The sequence below is a fragment of the Solanum dulcamara genome, chromosome 6 (genome assembly GCF_947179165.1).
Source record: "Solanum dulcamara chromosome 6, daSolDulc1.2, whole genome shotgun sequence".
Classification (NCBI taxonomy): domain Eukaryota; kingdom Viridiplantae; phylum Streptophyta; class Magnoliopsida; order Solanales; family Solanaceae; genus Solanum; species Solanum dulcamara.
This window is the reverse complement of record NC_077242.1, coordinates 49,406,154-49,432,156: the sequence shown is the minus strand read 5'-3', so window position 1 is coordinate 49,432,156 and position 26,003 is coordinate 49,406,154.

Sequence of the window (26,003 nt, the reverse complement as noted above, 5' to 3'; positions counted from 1 at the left end):
ATAGATGCACATTACTCTGTTGACTGAGTCCCTTATTAAAGGGCCGGATACGATAGATAGGCATGCATATGAAAACCTAATGATGTATTTATAATGTATGAGATGATGCCATATATATGATGCCGCATATGAAGATATGGTGACACCGAGTCCCACTGCGGGCTGGGTAAACTGTTACACTTGTGTCCTGCCTCCTTATTTCAGTTGTTGTCTTAATTATGATGTTTTATGCTTTATATACTCAGTACATGTATCGTACTGACCCCTTTTCTTTGAGGGGATGCGTTTCATGCCCGTAGGTACAGGTACACGTGTTGGGGATCTGTCAGCTTAGGATTTCCACTCAGTTATGTTGGAAGTGCTCTACCATTCTAGAGCCTAGCTTTTGGTGTTGAACTTTTAAAGTACATATTGGTTTATTCAGGGGTACGGTGGGGGCCCTGTCCCACCATATGATACCGTTACTATTCTTAGAGGTCTGTAGACATATGTAAGTGGGTTGTTTATGAGTTTATTTCAATTTTGCCTATACGACATGTTGTAAATGTTTTTACGTTATGGCAGCCTGGTCAGCTTGCATGCCCATTTATGGTACGCTATGAATGAAAGAGGCTACATGCACATGAAAAAGTTTTAACTCAGTGGGGTTTTTATGAGTAGTATCTCTTATTCATAGTTCGATTTGACTACAACTGATAAGTATGTGTACAGGGGTCTAGGTCGAACCCCAGTCGTGGCCTATGAAGTTGGGTCGTGACACCAAATTCCTTTGAAGTCTAGCACACATGCCCGTAATATATCCCAAGTATATGATTGTGCTCTCAACTTGATCGTGGGTCTGAGGGTGAAAGGATATATAGAGATTAACCTATGTCCCCAGTTCTTCCTAGAAAGACTACCAGAAGTTAGCGGTAAATTTTGCTCCTCTATCAAAGTAATAGATATTAGGACACCGTGTATCTTAACCATTTCTCTAATATGAATCCATGAATATTATTTGACTATAAAAGTAGTCTTGACTAGTAAAAAATGGGCTAATTTTGTAGCATATCAACAATTACACAAAATAAAGTCAAACTTACAATTTGATCAAGGTAACCCAATAATAAACTCCATATTAATTTCCTTCCACTTCCACAAAGGAATGGATATCTCCCGGACTAGCCTAGCTGGCTTCTGGTGCTTAACCTTCACCTTTGATAATTAGGACATTATGCCACAAACTCAGAAATGTCCTTCTTCATTTTATGCCACCAATAGATCTCCTTAATATCATGGTATGCTTTGGTGGATCCTGGGTGAATAGAGTAACGCAAATGGTATGCCTCTTCAAAACCTATCGTCGAAGGCTGCAACATCTGAATCACATAGCTAATGTTTGAATCTAAGGATTCTGTCTCCTACTAAATCTAAGGCTAATGGCTCCTATTACTGAGACTTGCCTCTGAGCTATTCTAAGCATTGGATTGTTGTATTGTTGTTCCTTCACCTCAACAACTAGAGGTGATACTGCTATTTTTTGATTTATGACCCTAACATCATAAAAGTCTAATAGTCTAAACCCCAAACTAATTATATGATGGAGCTCTCGAAACATCTCTTGCTTCTCTACTCCCAAATACAATAGATTGTCAATACACTTACGACTAAGGGCATCATCTACTATGTTGGCTTTCCCTAGACCGTATAAGATATCTATGTCATAGTGTTTAAATAATTCAAGCTATCAACGCTATCGTAGGTTCAACTCTTCCAGTCTAAAAAATACAATGGAGGCTCCTATGATCTGTATAAATGTCAAAATAAACTCCATACAAGTAATGCCTCCAAATCTTTAGGGCATTAATAAATGCAACCAACTCTAACTCATTGGTCAGGTCATTCTTCTCATCCTTCTTTAACTGTCTAGAAGCATAAACAATTACCCTTCTCTATTGCATCAACACACAAACAAGCCTAATGCTTGAAATGTCATAATACATTGCGTAGCCCTCTAGATGCTCTGGTAAGGTCAAAACTGGTGCTAAAGTCAATATATCTTTTAGCTCCTAAAAACTCTGCTCATAAGTTGTGGTCTATTGATACTTAGTTGTTTTCTATTTCAAATTTATCAAGGGTGATACAACTGAAGAATATCCTTCAACAAACGTTCTGTAATACCCTGCTAAAACTATGAACTTTTGTCAGGGTCATGGGTCTATGCCAAGTCTTTACGACCTCAATTTTATATAAATCAACCCGAATACCAGCATCTGATACAATATTACCTAAAGAAAAACATATATTCCAACCAGAACTCAAAATTTGGGAGCTTATCATACAACTCTGATCTCAGAATACATAAAGCACTTCTTGGACAAGGTCTCTATGTTTGATCTCTAAACTAGATAGACTAGAATATAAACAATAACCACAATGACAACAAATCTAAGAATGGCTTGAAGATACTATTTATCAGGTCTATAAATAATGTAGGGGTGTTCGCCAACCCAAAAGACATTCAAAATTTCCATATCTAGTCCTGAAGGCTATCTTTGAAATATCACTCTCCAAAACTCAAACCTAGTGGTACCCTAAACATAAATTAATTTTCGAGAATAATCAGGCATCCTGGAGCTGAAAAAACCCCATAATCTTTGGTAGTGGATATTATTTATTTATAGTCACCTTATTCAATTTTCGGTAGTCTATACACTTTTGCAACAACCCATTTTCTTCTGCTCAAATAATAGTGGTGCTCTCCATGGTGACACACTAGGTCTAATAAAGGCCTTATATGAAAAATCTTTAAGATGCTTTTTTAATTCCTTCAGTTTTGCTGGTGCAATTCTATATAGGGGAATTGATATTGGCTGATCATCTGATAATGTAGAGATAGCAAAATCAATCTCTCATTCTAGAGGAATAACAAAAAGTTCGTCTAGAAACTCTTTAGCCACTAAAATAAACTAAAGAGTTTGTAGCTCAACATCAATATCTTAAAATCTGATGGTATGGTAAATGCCTTTGGCGATCATTTCACTACTTTAGAATAGGAAATAAACCTACCTTTCAGCATTGCCATATTACCCATCTACTCTCGAACTACTTCCCAGTGCATGTTGGGATAACATACGATAATGTGGACCTTAGATCTATCAAAGCATAAGCATAGTGGGAGAAACCACTTAATATATCTGTCATAACATCTGACGATGACTATGAATCCTGATGACCTATAGTGCATATGTGCAATTCTAGCCACTGCCAAAACTAGATGATCCCTCTTGGCATAGACCTCTACTTGATAAATATGGAACTACGCTCTACAAGATATCATGAGGAAGATGATCCTGTTGCTAATCTATTTGTCTTTGTTGAACCTTTCTTGTCCCTAAATGGGCAATAACTTTGTATCTGATTCTCTAAGCCACTAAAATAACATGTTGTGGAGCCCTGTTGGCATCTCCTGACATATATTTACCTCATGTATCATAATGTAGTACTATTAATCTAAACTGCTCTGGGTCCATGTGTTACTAAAAACCTGGTGCTCGTGAAAGCTTAACCAGACATGACCCCCCTCGAATATCAACATATTACCTTGGGATTTCTGTTATAAGGTATAGTTGATCCCCCTAAATCTCGAGGTGTAGAGAAATCTTTAGCCTCTATCTAAAACCAATGATCTACACAGTGGAATGAATTCACGTGATGTCCATACTGTCATTATGAACATTTTGAGAATAAGCCCGATAATAATCATAAGCTTAAGAACTCAACCCTTATGACTCAGCTCTATAGCACGATTTGAGTAAGAAAAAGGGTAACCATTTTAACCTTCCCTATAGCTTCCTACTTATAGAATATAGTGGACAACACATTTATATACAAGACTCTACTAGACAATGTCTTACAGACTCCCTAGGTTACGACGTTGCTCTAATACCAAGTTTGTCACGCCCCATACTTGAGGGTTGCAACTAGCACCTAATACCAAAACTCTGGTCTGAGCCGACCCTGCTGAACCATTTTCTACTAATGTATGGAAGCCACAACAATCAACAAAATAAACAAGTATATATCTGCTTAAAATTAAGTTCTCGACCGGCAAGGACCCAGTAAACAACTGTACTAAAGAAATAACTACTCTCAATAGTTCATATAAAGAATTAACCAACTAGCACACAGGTCCTGATTAGGCCGTTGAGGCCACTATGATCTCTATATAGAATTTAAAAGAAGGTGTATAACAATACAGTGCATCAAACAACTGTCAAGCTGAACAACCCAACAAACTAGGCCGACATGGCCATAATGTAGCTATACAACCCACACACTAGTCTGCATGCCTCTAAGAGTAGTATGGGTTGGCGGGACAGGGCAACAGCGTACCCAAAAATATATACAACAAAATCTAACAATCTCCAAACTCTGATAGCTTTAGAAGAAAGGGCTAGCCAACTTGATAGAAGTCAACCCTGCTATTGAGTATTTCTATGGGTCGTCCTTTAGGACCTGCAGGCATGAATGTAGTGCCCCCAGGCAATTGGACATCAGTAAGAAATAATGTACCGAGCAAGAAAGGTGTTAGTCTCCGAGCAGGTATCATGCTATACCGAGAATAATCAAATAAATAAATAAAGAATAATCAAATAAATAGATCAAGAATAAATTAAGCATACCGACCTACTCTTGATTATAAACATATAAAAAATAATAAAACAAAAGCCTATCGAAGATCCCATAAGCTCGACAGGTACAAAAAACACACAAGACTACCTGCCTAGGCCCCCAAAAGCCCAGAAGGTGCCAAATCACTCTATATACCCCTATAGATAGTCCCTATCCCCATACGCAGTCACGTAGACCTCTTAGGCAATAATATATCCCTGCAGGTAGTGCATAGCCCTTTTAGGCATCAATATAGACTTACAGTCAACTCATAGCCCTCTTAGGCAACAACCTAGCCCCCGAGGTAACACATAGCCTTCTTAGGCATCAATATAGCCCCATAGGCAACTCATAGCCCTCTTAGGCAACATATAGGCCCGTAGGCCACAAATAACCTTCTTAAACATCAATATAGCCCCATAGGTAACTCATAGCCTTTTTATGCACCAACATAGCCCTGTAGGCATCACATAGCCTTTTAGGCATCAATATATCCCTATAGGCAACTCATATCCCTCTAAGGAAATAATCACATTACTTCAGCTAACCACAATAGCCCCAAGGGCAATAATAAATAATTTAATAGGCTAAAAGAGAGCAATTTAGATATAAGCTACCTATTCAAATAGTCTCTAAGTTGTGCCCAACATAGGGCCACTACTAATAGAATAAGAATTCTGACAATAGAGAACTATAACAACTCGAGAAACCAACAACTAATAAACATGGCTATGAGTATGTCAACGATAACAACAACCTTCTTATATAGCTCCCGACATGATGAAATAAGGGAATTGTCTTAACATACCTTTCAAATAAAGCCTTAAAGGTGTCCATATGAATTTCGTCCAACCTATCATAACACAACAATTGCTTGAATCAACAAGGCTATGAGAACGAGTCGTAGAGAATTAATAATGTGTTAATGTCACACTCGCGACCAGCCAAATCCAAAGAATAAAATGAGGCCTATAAAAATAATAAATGACAGCTAAATCCAACAACAATATGATAATCACATCTCAAAGGAGTGACGAGCTCCCGAGGCACTATTTCTAAGCATACTTCATGTCAATTTGATCCAACAACCTTCTTACATGACTACGTTAAGAAAAAACAGAACCCTAACCCCTCCAAAACATTAATACCATTAATATATAACAATAATAACTCAATTCAATATGAAAAAGGGGCTGCCCGGAGCAACAATATTCAAAACACCACTTCGTGGATCAAACATCTATAAAAATGATAGTAGAATATAGGATTATGAAGGAGGGTCATAGAGGAATGATTTCCTTGAAAAAAACCATAGAAATATTAATCTAAACAATCTGACTCTTTGGTGTTACATTATCCGAATCCAAAATCAGCAAGAAACAACTACAACTTTCATAACTAGAAGCTTAGAATCTCGATTCAACAAATAGATAAGTGTACGAGATCCTTACCTTGACAATATATATCAATAAGTACTGAAAAATATAAATAACACCCGCTATCATACTTACACCAACTATGGGCAAACTATACCAAAATGACGAGCTCTCTATGTAGAGAAACTTTCGTTAAACTTCCGAGTTGAAAGAATCAATATCCATGGAGAATAAGGGACTTTTTGTATGATTTTATATGAATTTTTGCTGATTTTTATGAGTTAATATGAAGCTTCAACAACTTATATAAAGCTAAATGAACATAGGGGCTAGGGGTCCACATTGACGTACCTGCTTGCGCAGTCTCACGGAAATGTGCATATCTCTCTATTTTGAAGTCGTATGGACTAACGGTTTAGTTCATTGGAAATTATAATAGTAGAATTTGATTTGATAGGTTTTGTATTTCATAAAGCTTCATAGATTTAGATAAAACCTTTGAGACATTTGACCCAAATTTTAGAGAAATTTTTATAAAGAAACTTATGATAACTTTCGCCAACGTTTATTGTGATACTTTCTTAACATAAAAACTTGAGATACAAACCTTGAATACTTAAAATGTGACATACCACATCATTCTTAATTTATTACTCCGCCTATTTGTCTTACCGTAAAGGCATGAGTTAATTTAGAGGTTTCAAAAAGTCGTGGTGTTACAGGAAAAAAAACAAATTTATTAACATTAGTTTTCGGTTATATATATATATATGAACTCAAATTTTAGCATAAACTGTTGACTGATTTTTCTTACCTTTTGAAAGTGCGTTATCTATTGGATAAAATTATAAATACAATTATTATCTATATAATTATATATTTCAAATAAATTATTATTTATATATAGAACTCTATATTGATTTAAATTGTAATATTATGAATTAAGAAATTTGAGAAATATTTCAGAATTTTAGTGAACTAAAATTAATAATCTAAACTAAATGTATTTGTTTAGTGAAAGAATAATGGTGCGTGTACAAGTGACTTGCTGTCAAAATAAAATAAAAAATGTTGTGCTATCATCATGTTCGAACTCAAAACTGATTAATTCAAATGGACACCCTTATCTACTGTGTGGAAGGCAGAGTTTGTGTCAAGGGCGTTCAACTTTAAATATATCCCTTAAGCCTGGAATTTGACATTTATATGATGTAGTTTTCAGGCGAAGGGTGTCAAAATGGCCACCCTGGGATGACTATGAGCTCCACCCTAACCTCTAGTTGTCCAAGTGTTTTACATACGCATGGGGTGGTGGTGTCAATATTATACCTCACACAATAACTTTATTTGGATGGCTCCGCATTATGCATACACTCATATATTGCGTAGGGTCATGATAAAATACATATAACTTTTTGAATATATCACAATTAATAGAAAATTATTTTGAATAAAGTCTACCTCATATAATAAGAATTTTTTCACATAACTAAACTTATATAACCGTCAAAATATTAATACATAATAAAACTTTTAGAAAATAAACACATATTTAAATATGTCGTAACTAAAGATTTGTTTTTATAAATATTTAAGATATTTTAGGAAGGCAATAAGAATATATTTTAGTAAATTTTAATTTAAATCATATGCCCTCGAATGTGCGGAGTTTTACAACAAAACTCTCAAATTTAGACTCATAAGCCATCGACACATACTGTGACCCAAGTCACCTCGAGACCATTCACTAAGAGCTAAGTACATGAGTTACAAGATTTAAAATCCCTTTTCATGATGATGCAAGTGTTTGAACATATTTTGAGGACAATCAAGGGATTTTACATCACCCAGATAGAAGAGGGCCTCTTGCCGACGCCTAAGCTGACCAGTTGTTAACTAAGTGATAAGCTATCAACTTGGCTGTTAACCAAGTGCAACTTGATGCGCTATCAACAACTTGACGAGCTGTCACCTTGCTCGTTATCATATCCAGCTGCTAGAAATGGCTATTAGTTAAAAGACTTTGAGTTCACTTTAGGTCTATCTTTGTAATAAATTATTAGGCATTATAAATAGTTTTTTTTGGTCTTCTTTCTTAGGTAGAATATTTATAATGTTGAATTTACTTTTATGCAAATAAACTCAATGGAAGTTGATGAGCTTAGGTTATCAATTATTTTTATTGATTTACGTTGAAACATTGATTGAGGGTGACTTGATCCCTCATGGTTTTCGTAGAAGATTAGTTCCTTGTTTTGGATAATCATTGACGATTAATAGGTTTGATACACCTTTTGATTTTTATGGATTTCCTTTACTAATGTCTTTCTTTATTCATATAAATCTTTTGCCTTTTGAGTTCTTAGTTGTTTTTGTTATGCAATCAAAATTATATCATTTGGTATTAGATTCAAGTTTAGGATTGTTCCCATGATTCTAGTATTGGGCGTGGAATTGAATCAAAATCGAAAAACAAAAAAATTTAAAAATCAAAGTCCATTATCAATTTTGTCAAAATTCCAAAATTTATTTTTTTTGTTTTATTTGACTCTTTTTTGTTGAAATTGATACTAGATTCATGTTTTCTAGTAGAAATAAAGTCTATTTTCGAGTTTTCATGAAGTTCGGAGGTGGAGTTCTGAGATTCCACTATTGTTGTCAAAGAAACTTGAAGAGCAAGATTTTGGGTTTTCTTTTCAAGTTGGTGTTTTTTGATATTGATTATTAGTGTATTTTTCTCACCAAGTTGAGATGAGGTTCTAGTTAAAAATTTTACAATAGACAAGTTGATTTGAAGAAGTTACAAGTTTGCAACCTTCAAGGTGTTCTTGAGGATCTTCATAATGTTCATGTGAAAAAGAAGAGAAAAAGTATAATTTGATCCAAAAACCTTGTAGAAAACTTGAGGAAAAGTATTTTTGAGTAAAAATTGGAAATAGCTAGGTAAGGTGGTTTCAAGGAAATCAAATATTCAACACAAAATTGCTCGACGAGCATTTAGATTATTCATCACCTTAGGTAGAATCGATGTTTCGAAAGACAATCATTTGAACAAGCTGTTAAACCTCCGATGAGCTGTCAACTTGGGTGTCAATCCAAACAAAATCTCCCTTCTAAGACCTCAAGTCAATGAGATTATTGATGAGTTATCAACAAGGCCGTCATAATTCAATCTTATCGAAGAAGTGAGGTATTGTTTGGCGATTTCATTCCTTAATTCCTAGTTTCAATTTCTTGATGCTCAATTCCTTTCTCTTGATTCTAACATCTAATTAGCAACTAGTAACGATTATTGCTTAGTTGTCAATCAGTTTTAAGTTCTTATATTCTAAGTACCTTTTTTATGACCCCACCAATCATTATGGATAAACTAATGGTGAAAATAATTTGAGTAACAAAATTTTCGGCATGGAGAATTGAAAATTTTAGGCTAGGCTAGTCTTAGATGAAATATGAGCTAGATAAAGTCTAGGGAAATCCGAGAAAGGATTGAGTAAAATATCTAATCTTGAATTAACTTCTCTATTATCTAAGATGTTCAAGTATGTGTAGGACTTTTTGGAAGTGAATTTAGGTGAGTAGAACTCTTGATATCAGACATGGCATGAAAGGGATGGTTTGGAATGCCAAGGTTTGGGATGTATTGTGAAATGGTGATTTTTTGGGGAGATTTTTGAGTTTTTGTTCTGTGTAAGTCGCCATAAATGGTGAAACACTGGTATAGTGAATGATCCCGCCACAGCGTAGCTGCTATAGCGGGGTTAGTTGTAGTTTATGCAAAAATTGTCCTTAAATTGCTCATTATTCTACAAACAAATTTTGGGAAGAACAAGGGTGACTTAGGGAAAATTACGGCCATATTTCATCAAGAGCCTTCATATAGGTAAGTAATTGTTTCCCCAACTTGATACTTATAGTTGTTACAAGTGCGGTCAAGCAGGTCACTTCTATAGAGAATGTCCCATGGGGAGACAGAGTGATAGGGACAAAGGAGCCCAATCTTCTTCGACAACACCGCCATACCGAGTAAATCAGATAGGTGCTAATCTAGGGACATGCGGAAGTTCAAACCTTCTATATACAATGGCTAATGTCCACGATCGAGAGAATTTGCCAGATGTTTCCACTAGTATACTTCGATTATTTTCCCATGATGTTTATGCTTTACTTGATCCAGGTGCTACTTTGTATTTCATGAATCCTTATGTAGCCATTAAGTTTGGGATTCTTGTTGAGAAACTTTTAGAATAAGTCAGTGTTTTTACCCCATTGGTGAGTCCATTCTAGTTAAGAGAGTCTACCATGATTATATAGTCTTCATCTACCATAAAGACACTTTTGAAGACTTAGTTGAATTAGATATGGTTTACTTTGATGTCATTCTTGGAATGGACTAGCTTTATGCATGTTATGCCTCAGTCAATTGTAGAACCCGAGTAGTCAAGTTTCAGCTTTCGAATGAGCCAGTTATTGAGTGAAAGGGTAGTCCATTCTTGTAAATGGGTCAACTCATTTCATGCCTTAAGGCCAGAAAGTTAGTCTCCAAGGAGTATAGCTACCACCTTGTCAGAGTTAGAGATGATAGTATGGAGACACCATCCCTCCAGACAGTTCCACTCGTTAATGAGTTTCCCAAAGTCTTTTATGAGGATTTGCCTAGAGTCCCTCCTGATAGGGAAATAGACTTCAGAATAAATGTTCTTCCTGATAGACAACCTATTTCTATTCTACCATAAAGAATGGCTCTCGTAGATTTAAAAAAGTTAAAAGAGCAGTTGAAGGATCTTTTAGATAAGGGATTCATTTAGGTCAAGTGTCTCAACTTGGGGTGGTCCTATCCTATTCTTGCAAAAGAAATATGGTTCTTTGAGGATGTGTATTGATTATCATCAGCTGAACAAGGTTACCATAAAGATTAAGTATCCCCTTGTGAGAATCGATAATGTTTTTGACCAAATTCAGGGTGCCACTTGTTTCTCTATGATAGACCTCAAATCAAGCTATCATCAGTTGAAAGTAAGGAAATATGATATCCCGAAGATAGCCTTCAAAACAAGGTATGGTCACTCTGAGTTCCTAGTCATGTCCTTCAGTTTGACTAATGCTGTTTCATTATTTATAGACCTCATGAATAGAGTGTTCAAGAAATATTTAGATATATTTATTGTTGTGTTTATCAATGACATCTCCATCTATTTTAGGAATGAGGAAGAGCATGCAAACCATCTCAGAATTATGCTCTAAAATCTCTAGGAAAAGGAGTTATATTCTAATTTTTCAAAGTGTGAGTTCTGACTTGTATCTATGGCACATAGGCCATATTATTTTTGGAAATGGTACTCGAGTTGATTCATAGAAGATTGAGACTATTAAGAACTGGCCCAGACCCATATCCCCGACTGACATAAAAGGTTTCTTGGGTTTGGTTGGCTATTATAGGAGATCTGTTGAAGGATTCTCATCCATATCATCGCCATTGACTAAATTGACATGAAAGAAAACTAAGTTTTAATGGTCCGATGCTTCTAAGAAGAGTTTTCAAAAGTTGAAAATGATGTTGATACTTCTTCAATTTTGTCCTTACCTGAGGGAACATATAGGTTTCTGATTTATTTTGATCTGTCCAGAGTTGGATTGGGTTGTATGCTAATGCAGAAGGGCAAAGTCATAGCTTCTTCTTCCATATTTATTAAGATTCATGAGAGAAATTATCCATCTCATGATCTAGAGTTGGCAGTGGTAGTATTTGCTCTCAAGATTTGGAGTCATTATCTCAGTTGCATGTGTGTAGATGTGTCTACAGGTCACAAAATCTTGCAATATGTATCGAGTTAGAAAGAGCTCAACCTGAGACAAAAAAAGATGGGTTGAGTTTCTCAAGAACTATGACATGTGTATTCTCTACCATCCAGGTAAAGCTAATGTTATTGCTGATTCTCTTAGTAGGTTTTCCATGGGAAGTACCGCTCATGTTAAGGAGGAGAAGAAAGAGTTGGCCAAAGAAGTACATATACTTGCACGATTGGGAGTTTGTCTTGTGGATTCTGATTAGGGAGGAGTGATTGTTCAGAATGGACTGAGACTTTATTAGTTGTTGAAGTAAAGGAAAAACAAGACCAAGATCCTATTCTCCTCCAATTGAAAGATGTTTTTTATAAGTAAAAAGTGATGGCTTTCACCAAAGAGGGAGATGGAGTGTAAAGATATCAAGGTAAGTTATATATTCCGAGTCTTGATAGTCTTCGAGATAGAATTTTGGCAGAGGCCCATAGATCCAGTTATTCAATTCATCAGGGCTCAAAGAAGATGTACCATGACTTGAGAGAGGTCTATTGGTGGAATGGTATAAAGAGAGACATAATAGAGTTCATATCCACATGCTCAAATTGCCAACAAGTCAAAGTTGAGCATCAAAGGCCTTGTGGTGTAGCTTAGAATATAGAGTTTTTAGAATGAAAATGGGAGATGATCAACATGGATTTCATTATAGGCTTACCGCAATCTCCCAAATTACATCACTCTATATGGGTTATTGTGGATAGGAGGATCAAATCAACCCACTTCTTGCCTATTAAGACTACATATTTAGCAGAGGATTATGCAAGGTTGTATATTTGGGAGATAGTCAGATTGCATGGAGTTTCCTTGTCCATCATCTTAGACAGAGGTACTCAATTCATTACACAATTTTGGAAGTCCTTTTAGAAAGGTTTGGGTTTGAAGGTGAATCTTAGTACCGCTTTCCATTCACGTGCAGATGGTCAGGTAGAGTGTACAATTCAGATACTTGAATATATGTTGGGAGTATGTGTTATCGATTTCAAAGGTAATTAGGATGACGACTTTCCACTTATTGAGTTTTCTTATAACAATAGCTTTTATTCGAGCATTCAAATTACTCTATATGAGGCTCTTTATAGGAGGAGATATAGATAGTTAATTAGTTGGTTAGAGGTGGGTGAAGCTGAGTTGATAGGGAAAGACTTAGTTCATCAAGTTAGGGAAAAAGTGAAGATTATCTAGGAAATGTTGAAAACTACACAATGTCTTTAGAAATCCTACACTGATGTTAGGAGAAGAGACTTTGAGTTCGAGGTCAATGATTGGGTGTATTACAATGTTTCACCCATGAAGGGAGTTATGAGGTTTGGAAGAAAAATTAATTTGAGTCTGCATTACATTTGTCCTTACCATATCATAAAGAGGATTGTCAATGTTGCCTATGAGTTAGAGCTTCCACCAGAGTTAGATTTCATTCATCCAGTGTTTTATATCTCCATGCTTAGGAAATGATTAGGAGATCCTTCACTTATTGTTCCTACAGAAAACATTGGGGTGAAATATAGATTATCCTATGAGGAGATTCGTATCAAATTCTTGATCATTAGGTTCGTAAATTGAGAACTAAAGAGGCCAATTCAGTCAAAGCCTTGTGGAGAAATCGATTTGTTGAAGAGGCTATATGGAGAGTCGAGGAGGATATGAAATCAAAGTACCCACATCTATTCATCCCTCCTAACGTGTATGTTTAAGGTAATGTTCCCATTCCTATCTCAGATGTTAGTGCTTTCTTAAGTTTTAGTAGTTATCCTTGAGTTTGATTGTTTGGGTTCTTATATCACATTGTGCCATGAGTGAAATCCTAGCTTGGTCATCATTCAAGGATGAATGATCACATGGGGGAGATATTGTAACACCCCTGAAGTTCCTAGGCCATACTAACCTTAAAAAGACCAGAAGAAAAGAAGTTGCAGGTCAGGGGTTTTCACAGGATCTTTCCATGGGCTATGGAGAGTACAAATAGCCGTGAAGGATCCCATGGAGTTGAGGGAAACTTGGAATTCTCCAAGGGATGGTCCATACCATAAATGGTAGTGGCATCCATGGGTTGTGGACTGATCCGTGAACATTCCCCCTCTTTTGACCTTAGGGACCCCACCTTCACAATTATTTATATGGTCTGTGGAGGGCTATACGACCCATATAGTGCTCCGTGGAAGGTAGCCTTTAGGAGTCAAGTTTCCCTTACCTTCACGGAATCCTCCATGACGTGTGGATGTTTCCATGAGCCATGAAAGAGTTTTTTGGACCTGAACCCTCAGGAAATTTTCCAGCAACACTTCACGGACACCTTCACGGTCCGTGAAAGGTGATATAGCCCGTGAAAGGGCCTCTCCTAAACGGCCCCACCTAATTTTAATGAGAGACATTCTGGTCTTTTCCTACCTTTTCCCAAGTTAATCCAATATGTTTTGGAACCAAAAATTATTCCCTTATCATACTCAATAGGGTTTTCAATCTTATTTAACACTTGGAACTTTTGGAGAGAAATGATTAAATAGAAGAAGAGCTAGGGTTCAAGGTTTTAAAGCGAAGTCTTCGATTTTCAACTTGATAATTATCTTCCCAAATATGTAAGGCTATCAAAACATTATACTAAGTTCATCCTCATGCCCTGCATTTTCATAAATTCAATGGAGTCATGATGTTCGATTTCTAATCCTAAAAGAGTGATTTTCTAGATGTATTTATGTACTTATTGATTTCTAGTATGTACATTATATTATACTTGATGAGTCAATGTTTGAGCTTACAGATTCATGTTTGTATTCACATGAACCCTAATTAAGATTTGCATTAAATATTTTATGCATTATTGATGTAAAAAGAATGATGATTTATACCTGTTAAATGAATGATAAAAATTTCACTGTTTTGAATAAAAAATAATTCGTTATCTTTTGAAAATTATTGATGTATGATAAAAAGTAACAATTTAATTTTAAAATATGGAATCTATTTTTTGTGAAAAAATTATATTATAACTTATTTTAGATTAGGAGTTTCAAAAATCATTAACTTTGTCTTTTTAATCTTTTGAGTACTTTGATGGGTTTCCTTACAAATAAAACCCTTTATAATACATTTTAATGTTATATTTTGAGAAGTTGATGCATGTTTCAAAAGAATGGTTGAGATGAATGTTACCTATAATTAACAGAAGAGATGATGATGAGAAAAGACGATGTTTTTGAGAGTAGTATTGAGCACCAGCTTGGGCAATAGCTTAAATAACTCAATTCCCATAAACTATGTAGCTAGCATAGGACCGGATCGTGCCGTTCATTCGGGTGACTTATCATTGTCCCAAAAGAGGACTTTTTTATGGATCCAGAGATGACGTGATATACCTTACCCTAGAAAAGTATTGGACGAATGTGGCAATGACATCGCTTCATTGTATTATCACTAGCTCCACAGTGATGGTTGTCAGTTAGAGAATCTCCATAATGAAGTAAAAGTACTATATTTTTATTATACTGAGCTACATTCATTATTACATATCTTTTAAAGCACTATTTTTATTATATTGCATACTTTATTGAGGTTAGTTATTTTCAGAGTTGACTTCCTTGAGTTGAGTATCTTGATGTAAGTTTCATTTGTGCCATTATACATACTCGTACATTTCATATACTGACGTCATTCGACCTGCACTATTTCATGATGCAGATACATGTGTTAGAGATTGTCAATAGGTGCACCTTTGAAGATATATCTTCCATAACTTTGGTGTGACCTCTTTATTTCAGAGGAGCTTCTTCATTTCTAGTTTTATGTCATTTTATTTTTCTTATTGAGATAGCCGTGAGCTTGTCTTGAAACCTTCTTAATAGTTAGTAGAGGCATCATAGACTGGGTAGAGTGGAGTACCCTTAAGTCTTTTAGAGTCTGTTTTAAAAACTATAACGTTCAATATTAAAGTTATGGTATTTGACATATATTTTAAATAAATACTTAAATTTATTTTAAAGTTGATGATGATGTATGTCATTGACCATTTGATGTTACTCCTTTTTGAGTTTGAGTCTTCCGCTGAGTGACTTAGCCAAGCCAAATGGTTTTTTTAAGACCAATAATGGTTTTTGAGTGCTGACCACGTCCAGGGTGTAGGCTCGGGGTGTGAAATTGACTGACTATGTGAAGAAATTGGAGGGAGTCAGGCATGTTGGGTAGGCAAAGGTATTAGCTAAGAATTGCAAGAGTGTGGGTAACATCAACAATTCTTGTTTTAGAGGTCCTGGTTAGCATGTTTATTCGGCTAGTCCCATTGAGTAAATATTAGCAACTTCTATGAGTGGTTATTCAAGGGTCACTCAGTAGTGTCCGATTCTTGGTAGATAAGGAGCTTCTTATTCTTTGGCCTACATGCCCTCACTTGGATACGGATACTTCAACTGCATAGAAATGGGTCACGTCAAGAGGGAATGCCCTCACAGGCAGGCAAATTAATAGATGCACCATCAGAGTAAATCTATAGTTCTAGTAGGTGGAGGTGGAAATGGTACAAGGCACCTACAAGATGGGTGAGGAGGTAATCTGGAAGGATGTAGAAATTGAGGAAATGGTAACGCAGATAGGGAAGTGGAACAACTAAGTATAGGAGTTTCCTAGAATGATGATAGAGCTCAATGTTATGCCTTCTTGGGTAGGACTGAGGCTGAGAAGTTAGATGCGATGATAACAAGTACTATTCTTGTCTATGACCAGATGATTTTTTTTATTTGATTGAGGTTCTATATATTCTTACATATCTTGTAGGTTTTCCTTGGGTATTGAATTAATTTATGACATTCTTGATACACATATTCATGCTTCTACCCTAGTTGGAGAGCTTGTTGTAGTAACCTATATGCACTGTTCTTGTATGTGATGTTTGTGGGTCTTCAAACTTGAGTATATTTGGTCATTTTAGATATGCTAGACTTTGATGTGAGCTTGAGTATGACTTAGTTGTCTCCTTATTATGTAGTGTTAAATTGTAATGCTAAGAGAGTAACTCTAGAAATCCCGTGTAGGGATATACTAGAGTAGGAAGGTATGTACATGCCCGAGCTAATAAAGATCATATCCTTTATTTAGGCTAGGAGGCTAGTGGGGAAGGGTTTTTTGGCCTACTTGTTACACTTTCAAGATGTTAGTGCGGAGTCCCCTTCCCTTGAGTCAATCTTAGTGGTTTTAGAATTTCAGGAGGCATTTCCTATGGATTTGCCTGGAACACCTCCAAATAGGGATATGAATTTCAATATAAATTTGGAGCTAAGAACTCACCTAATCTCTATTCGTCCTTATCATACTCCGGCAGAGTTGAGGGATTTCAAAACTCAGCTTTAGAAACTCCTAGATAAGGGATTCATTCACCCAGTACTTCACTTAGGGTGGTCTGATCTTGTTTGTTAAAAAGAAAGATTGTAGAATAAGGATGTGTATAGACTATAGATAGTTGAAAAGAGTGACTATATGAAAAAAGTAGCCCTTAACTTGCATAGATGATCTATTTGACCAGTTGTAGGGAGCTTCAGTGTTTTCAAAGATTGACTTAATGTCAGAGTACCATTAGATGAAAATTAGGCCTAAGTACATCTAAAATGGCTTTCTAGACTCGATACAACCACTACAAGTTCTTAGTAATGTTATTTGGTTTGGCCAATGCGCCGACATCTTTCATGAGTTTGATGAATAAGGTCTTCAAATCTTTCTGGATTATTTTATGATTTTGTTTATAGATGACATTTTGATCTACTCTAAGAGTAAGGAGGAGCATGCATCACCTTCACCTTGTTCCAGGTATCCTAGGGAAACAAAAATTGTATGCCAATTTTCAAAGTACAAATTCTGGCTGACTTTAGTGGCTTTCTTAGGGCATGTGGTTTTAGAAAAAAGGATAATGATAAATACCCAAAATATTAAGGCAGTATAGAATTGGGTTCGACCGAGCTCTCAGATTGAGGTTAGGAGCTTTATGGGTCTTGCTAGTTATAATCACAAGTTTTTCAAGAACTTTGCTTCTATTGCTATGCTTCTGAGAAGGTTGATCTAGAAGAAGGTACCCTTTGTGTGGTTTGATAAGTGTGAAAAGAGATTTCATAATCTCAAGAAACTTTTGACTACAACCCCTATTGTATCATTCTCAGTTGAAGGTAAAGACTTTATTGTGTTTTATGATGCTTCATATTCAGGTTCGAGTGCTCTATTGATGCATGACATGAATGTTATAGCTTATGCTTCAAAGAAACTGAAGCTTCATGAGATGAACTATCCAACCCATGATTTAGAGTTGGCAGCAGTAGTGTTTGCAGTTAAGATCTGGCGATATTATCTCTATTGGGTAAAATGTGAAGTGTTCATAGATCAACGCATCCTACAACATGAGTTCACATAAAAGGATTTACAGCTGAGATATAGAAGGTTGATTGAGTTGTTGAAGGATTATGATGTGATTATTTAGTACCATCCAAGTAAGGCCAATGTGGTAGAAAATGCATTGAGCCGAAAGACAATTAGCATGGGCAGTTTGTCCTGCTTGGGGGTGTGTAAGTGACCTTTGGCTAGAGAGATTCAAACTCTAGCATCCTAGTTCATGTAGTTGGGGATTTCAAAAAAGGGTAGGGTTTTGCCCAGTATTGAGGTTGAACCCACTTTTATAGAAGATATCAAGGATAAATGATTTGAGAATGATCATTTGAACAAGATCAGGAATAAGGTAGTGTCTAGGGAGTCTCTAGATGCCATACTCAATACATGTGGGGTGCTCAATTTTAGAGGGTGGATTTGTGTCCCTCGGGTTGGTGACTTTTTCTAGAATGTGTTGATAGAATCTCATGGTTCACGATATTCAATCCATTTGTATGTAACTAAAATTTACTGAGACTTGAGGCAACTTTATTGATGGCCTGGAATGAAGAGGGACATAATGGAGTATGTGTCTAAGTGTTAGAATTGTCAGTAGGTGAAATATGAGCATTAAAGGCCTGAAAGATTGCTTTAGAGGATGCCTATTCCTAAGTGGAAGTGGGAAAGGATAGCCATAGACTTCGTGGTGGGACTCCATAATACCTTGGGGAAGTATGGCTCAATTTGGGTCATTGTGGATAGGTTGACTAAATCAACCCACTTTATTCTAGTCAGAGTGGATTATAACTCCTAATAGTTGGCCAAGATTTATGTTAATAAAATAGTGAGGTTGCATGAGGTGTGCCTCTCGGTCATTTTAGACCATGGTACATAATTTACCTCTAATTTTTGGTGCAAGTTGCATGAAGAGTTAGACACCCAACTCACTTTCATCAAAATTTTTTATCCTTAGACTGTTGGTTAGTCGGAGAGGATGATTGAAGATGATGGTGTTGATGTGCCAGCATTTGACGGCATATTTGATGCTATTAATAAGGAATACATGCTAGTTATTAAGCAACTAGAGTGTGTTTTAATAGTTTTTATACAATGGTATGGTAGGAAATCAACGGAATGGGAAAAGAGAGCAAAATAGAGTAAAGATCTACAAAATGAATACTTGACGTTAGGTGTGATGGACCATCACAGCTACGATGGGCCGTCACTTCGACCGTCAGGCTTAAGAAGTAAGGATGCGAAGTTGAAGGAATATGATGGTAGTTATGACGAACCATTGCATCTTTGATGGGCCATCAGTTTCATCATCAGAATAGGTCATAAAAACCAACCAACTGAATAGCACCAATGGCACGAGTGACGGATCGTCGCATATGTGACGGGCTGTCGAACCCACCATCAGGTGAATGTTGGGATACAACTTTTTGAATTTTATAATATCCAATTTCATGAGACCATAAATACCATTTTTAGGTTTTATTTCATGATCTTGTTTTTGAATTAGGAGTGCATTATTTCTTGTTCGAAGGATTTTTGAACGAGAAACTTGAATTGTGAAATTAAAGTCTGATTTCTTTTATCTCTTGTAAGTAACTATTTTTTGGATGAATTCAATTTTATTTCTTGTCTGTATAATCATGAGTGGCTAAACTCCACAACCTAGGGTTCTGGAATTCATGATGATTTGACCTAAAATTAGGGTCTTGTAAGGGATAAAAGAGCATTACACTGCACTTCTTGTTAATTCTCTTATATTAATCAATTTCTAATGACTGCAAATATTAAAACATGCCCCGAGTTTGATTGTTTGAGTAAAAAAGTGTAAAATATGGGAAAAGAATTAACAATAATAAATCGAGATCTAGATTCATCTAATAGTTAATGTTGTAACAAGATTAACTACTTTGAGTAATTATCATTGGTTTAAATGACACATTTTTTGTTCGAAAGAATTAAAATGACATGAATTTAATATGGTTGAGAAATTCTTAAGTGTAGCAGGGGATTGATAAGCTGATGTACATACAATGCAAAAAGTTATTTTGTATTAACCTAATTAGTGGTCAAATAGTCTTGGTCAACATAAACCTGGGTAATTCTTTCATAAAATTCTAATTCAAGCAATTGTGAATCGTCATTTGTTGACTTTGAGATTGAAAAATGAAACCTAAAACTTCCCATATTTCCCATTTTATTTTAGAAATATGTAACTAACAGTAAAATAACCGCATACGGCTTAGTCGCGCCTTATTCACTATGGAATTCGAACCCAATTTATTTGGGTTCTATATTTGAAAGCGACCAGTTTATAACTTTTTAACAAGGTGTAATTTGGTATATTAAATTTTGACGCCGTAGCAGGGTAATACATTTGTCTATTAAGTCAAATATGTGTTATTTGACTATTAGTCTTATTTCCTAAATTTATTTTTTGTGTTATGTTTTTGTTTCTAAAGGGTATATGTCAGTGCATACCAAGTATTAGAAGTAAGGGTGAACCCTTGATTCCTTATGATCCCGAAATTAAAAGGTCAATTCTCAAGATAAAGGAGCAAGAACGTGAAGCTCAGAGGTAGGGAGAGCTTGTTGAGGCTCGCACAGGGAAAATGTTAACAATTGTGGTAACAACAACTTGTGAGATAAAACAGATGAGGAGGAGGATGAGTTACCACCCCAACATCAGTGCCCAACACCGAGAGGTAGAGGTCAACTGCCTTTTAATTTTGCTTTGGAAGATGATGACCCAGATGTAGATGGGGTTGGAGCCACTGAGGCGAAAGTTCTTCCTTCACTACCACCAGGTGTGAAGTTTATTATTATTAGCACCATACTTCAGCATTTGAACCTGAAAGGATTGTTTAAGGGAGCATGGGAGATGATGCGCATTAATATTTTCTGAACTTTATCGCTATATTGAAGTTTTCTAATATCTTGGGAGTTATACAAACAATGATTCATCTGCGATTATTTCCATTGTCTCTATTTGGGGAGGCAATCAAGTGGCTTAATGATCACTTGCATGATTTGATTACCAAATGGAGAGATCTAAAAGAGGTATTTCTGGAGTGATTCTTCCCACTTTCAAGGACGTTGCAGATTAAGGATGATATAAATGCGCACAAACAACAGCCCCATAAAGCATTAAATGACTCATATCTGAGATTTAGTCAGAAGTTAAAGTAATGCCCAAATTATATCTCACAGATAAGCACTTGATAAAGCTATTATATATATCTTACAACTTCGTGACCAGGCCAGTTGTTGATCAAGCTTGTGGTGGATCATTTATGTCTAAGACTTTTACTGAAGCATCAACTATCTTATATCAAGTTTCAAAAACCAGTAGAGCGTGGCACATAAGAGACTCTGAGATAGAAGGTCTGGGCTATACATTTGAGATATCAGCAAAACAACAAAAGAGAGAAAAGGAGCAAGACTAGGATATGGCCCATATAAAGAGTCAGCTGGATTTGCTAACCAAGTGTCTCCTAGCTGGAGGTGTTGAAAAAGTAAAGGCAGTTAAGACTGCAAGTTGTTATGATGTTCTAGAATTTGATTATGATGATGAGGAGAAGTTTCTAAACAATTAGGTAGTTTTTGAACTTATAACTCTGGAAACCAAGGTCATAACTTTCAAAAGGATGGGTACTACAACCGAATAAGAAACTAAGATCAAGAGAGTTGGCAAAATAAAGACAACCTTAAGAATGATCAAAGCGGTTTGTATGTACCTCTACGTAATAGGTATTGAGAAGGTAATGGAATCGGGATTTCTAAGTTGGAAGATATGCTAGCCAAGGTATTGTAGAAGGTGGAATCTACCAATTCAGGAGAGAGAGAGCTGAAAGGTGATCTGTCGAACATGAGCCAGTTGGTGGACTGTTACTCTACATCTATTAAGCAATTAGAGCAACAAATGGGGAAAATGTCAGCCTCATTAAATTAGAGAAAGAATGTTACCCTACTTAGTGATATTATTGAGAACCTAAGAAAAGATAGATCATGAGATGAACTATCCAACCCATAATTTAGAGTTGGCAGCAGTAGTGTTTGTAGTTAAGATCTGGCGATATTATCTCTATTGGGTAAAATGTGAAGTGTTCATAGATCAACGCATCCTACAACATGAGTTCACATAAAAGGATTTATAGCTGAGATATAGAAGGTTGATTGAGTTGTTGAAGGATTATGATGTGATTATTTAGTACCATCCAGGTAAGGCCAATGTGGTAGAAAATGCATTGAGCCGAAAAACAATTAGCATGGGCAGTTTGTCCTGCTTGGGGATGTGTAAGTGACCTTTGGCTAGAGAGATTCAAACTCTAGCATCTTAGTTCATGTAGTTGGGGATTTCAAAAAAGGGTAGGGTTTTGGCCAGTATTGAGGTTGAACCCACTTTTATAGAAGATATCAAGGATAAATGATTTGAGAATGATCATTTGAACAAGATCAGGAATAAGGTAGTGTCTAGGGAGTCTCTAGATGCCATACTCAATACATGTGGGGTGCTCAATTTTAGAGGGTGGATTTGTGTCCCTCGGGTTGGTGACTTTTTCTAGAATGTGTTGATAGAATCTCATGGTTCACGATATTCAATCCATTTGTATGTAACTAAAATTTACTGAGACTTGAGGCAACTTTATTGATGGCCTGGAATGAAGAGGGACATAATGGAGTATGTGTCTAAGTGTTAGAATTGTCAGTAGGTGAAATATGAGCATTAAAGGCCTGAAAGATTGCTTTAGAGGATGCCTATTCCTAAGTGGAAGTGGGAAAGAATAGCCATAGACTTCGTGGTGGAACTCCATAATACCTTGGGGAAGTATGGCTCAATTTGGGTCATTGTGGATAGGTTGACTAAATCAACCCACTTTATTCTAGTCAGAGTGGATTATAACTCCTAATAGTTGGCCAAGATTTATGTTAATAAAATAGTGAGGTTGCATGAGGTGTGCCTCTCGGTCATTTTAGACCATGGTACATAATTTACCTCTAATTTTTGGTGCAAGTTGCATGAAGAGTTAGACACCCAACTCACTTTCATCAAAATTTTTTATCCTTAGACTGTTGGTTAGTCGGAGAGGATGATTGAAGATGATGGTGTTGATGTGCCAGCATTTGACGGCATATTTGATGCTATTAATAAGGAATACATGCTAGTTATTAAGCAACTAGAGTGTGTTTTAATAGTTTTTATACAATGGTATGGTAGGAAATCAACGGAATGGGAAAAGAGAGCAAAATAGAGTAAAGATCTACAAAATGAATACTTGACGTTAGGTGTGATGGACCATCACAGCTACGATGGGCCGTCACTTCGACCGTCAGGCTTAAGAAGTAAGGATGCGAAGTTGAAGGAATATGATGGTAGTTATGACGAACCATTGCATCTTTGATGGGCCATCAGTTTCATCATCAGAATAGGTCATAAAAACCAACCAACTGAATAGCACCAATGGCACGAGTGACGGATCGTCGCATATGTGACGGGCTGTCGAACCCACCATCAGGTGAATGTTGGGATACAACTTTTTGAATTTTATAATATCCAATTTCATGAGACCATAAATACCATTTTTAGGTTTTATTTCATGATCTTGTTTTTGAATTAGGAGTGCATTATTTCTTGTTCGAAGGATTTTTGAACGAGAAACTTGAATTGTGAAATTAAAGTCTGATTTCTTTTATCTCTTGTAAGTAACTATTTTTTGGATGAATTCAATTTTATTTCTTGTCTGTATAATCATGAGTGGCTAAACTCCACAACCTAGGGTTCTGGAATTCATGATGATTTGACCTAAAATTAGGGTCTTGTAAGGGATAAAAGAGCATTACACTGCACTTCTTGTTAATTCTCTTATATTAATCAATTTCTAATGACTGCAAATATTAAAACATGCCCCGAGTTTGATTGTTTGAGTAAAAAAGTGTAAAATATGGGAAAAGAATTAACAATAATAAATCGAGATCTAGATTCATCTAATAGTTAATGTTGTAACAAGATTAACTACTTTGAGTAATTATCATTGGTTTAAATGACACATTTTTTGTTCGAAAGAATTAAAATGACATGAATTTAATATGGTTGAGAAATTCTTAAGTGTAGCAGGGGATTGATAAGCTGATGTACATACAATGCAAAAAGTTATTTTGTATTAATCTAATTAGTGGTCAAATAGTCTTGGTCAACATAAACCTGGGTAATTCTTTCATAAAATTCTAATTCAAGCAATTGTGAATCGTCATTTGTTGACTTTGAGATTGAAAAATGAAACCTAAAACTTCCCATATTTCCCATTTTATTTTAGAAATATGTAACTAACAGTAAAATAACCGCATACGGCTTAGTCGCGCCTTATTCACTATGGGATTCGAACCCAATTTATTTGGGTTCTATATTTGAAAGCGACCAGTTTATAACTTTTTAACAAGGTGTATTTTGGTATATTAAATTTTGACGCCGTAGCAGGGTAATACATTTGTCTATTAAGTCAAATATGTGTTATTTGACTATTAGTCTTATTTCCTAAATTTACTTTTTGTGTTATGTTTTTGTTTCTAAAGGGTATATGTCAGTGCATACCAAGTATTAGAAGTAAGGGTGAACCCTTGATTCCTTATGATCCCAAAATTAAAAGGTCAATTCTCAAGATAAAGGAGCAAGAACGTGAAGCTCAGAGGTAGGGAGAGCTTGTTGAGGCTCGCACAGGGAAAATGTTAACAATTGTGGTAACAACAACTTGTGAGATAAAACAGATGAGGAGGAGGATGAGTTACCACCCCAACATCAGTGCCCAACACCGAGAGGTAGAGGTCAACTGCCTTTTAATTTTGCTTTGGAAGATGATGACCCAGATGTAGATGGGGTTGGAGCCACTGAGGCGAAAGTTCTTCCTTCACTACCACCAGGTGTGAAGTTTATTATTATTAGCACCATACTTCAGCATTTGAACCTGAAAGGATTGTTTAAGGGAGCATGGGAGATGATGCGCATTAATATTTTCTGAACTTTATCGCTATATTGAAGTTTTCTAATATCTTGGGAGTTATACAAACAATGATTCATCTGCGATTATTTCCATTGTCTCTATTTGGGGAGGCAATCAAGTGGCTTAATAATCACTTGCATGATTTGATTACCAAATGGAGAGATCTAAAAGAGGTATTTCTGGAGTGATTCTTCCCACTTTCAAGGACGTTGCAGATTAAGGATGATATAAATGCGCACAAACAACAGCCCCATAAAGCATTAAATGACTCATATCTGAGATTTAGTCAGAAGTTAAAGTAATGCCCAAATTATATCTCACAGATAAGCACTTGATAAAGCTATTATATATATCTTACAACTTCGTGACCAAGCCAGTTATTGATCAAGCTTGTGGTGGATCATTTATGTCTAAGACTTTTACTGAAGCATCAACTATCTTATATCAAGTTTCAAAAACCAGTAGAGCGTGGCACATAAGAGACTCTGAGATAGAAGGTCTGGGCTATACATTTGAGATATCAGCAAAACAACAAAAGAGAGAAAAGGAGCAAGACTAGGATATGGCCCATATAAAGAGTCAGCTGGATTTGCTAACCAAGTGTCTCCTAGCTGGAGGTGTTGAAAAAGTAAAGGCAGTTAAGACTGCAAGTTGTTATGATATTCTAGAATTTGATTATGATGATGAGGAGAAGTTTCTAAACAATTAGGTAGTTTTTGAACTTATAACTCTGGAAACCAAGGTCATAACTTTCAAAAGGATGGGTACTACAACCGGATAAGAAACTAAGATC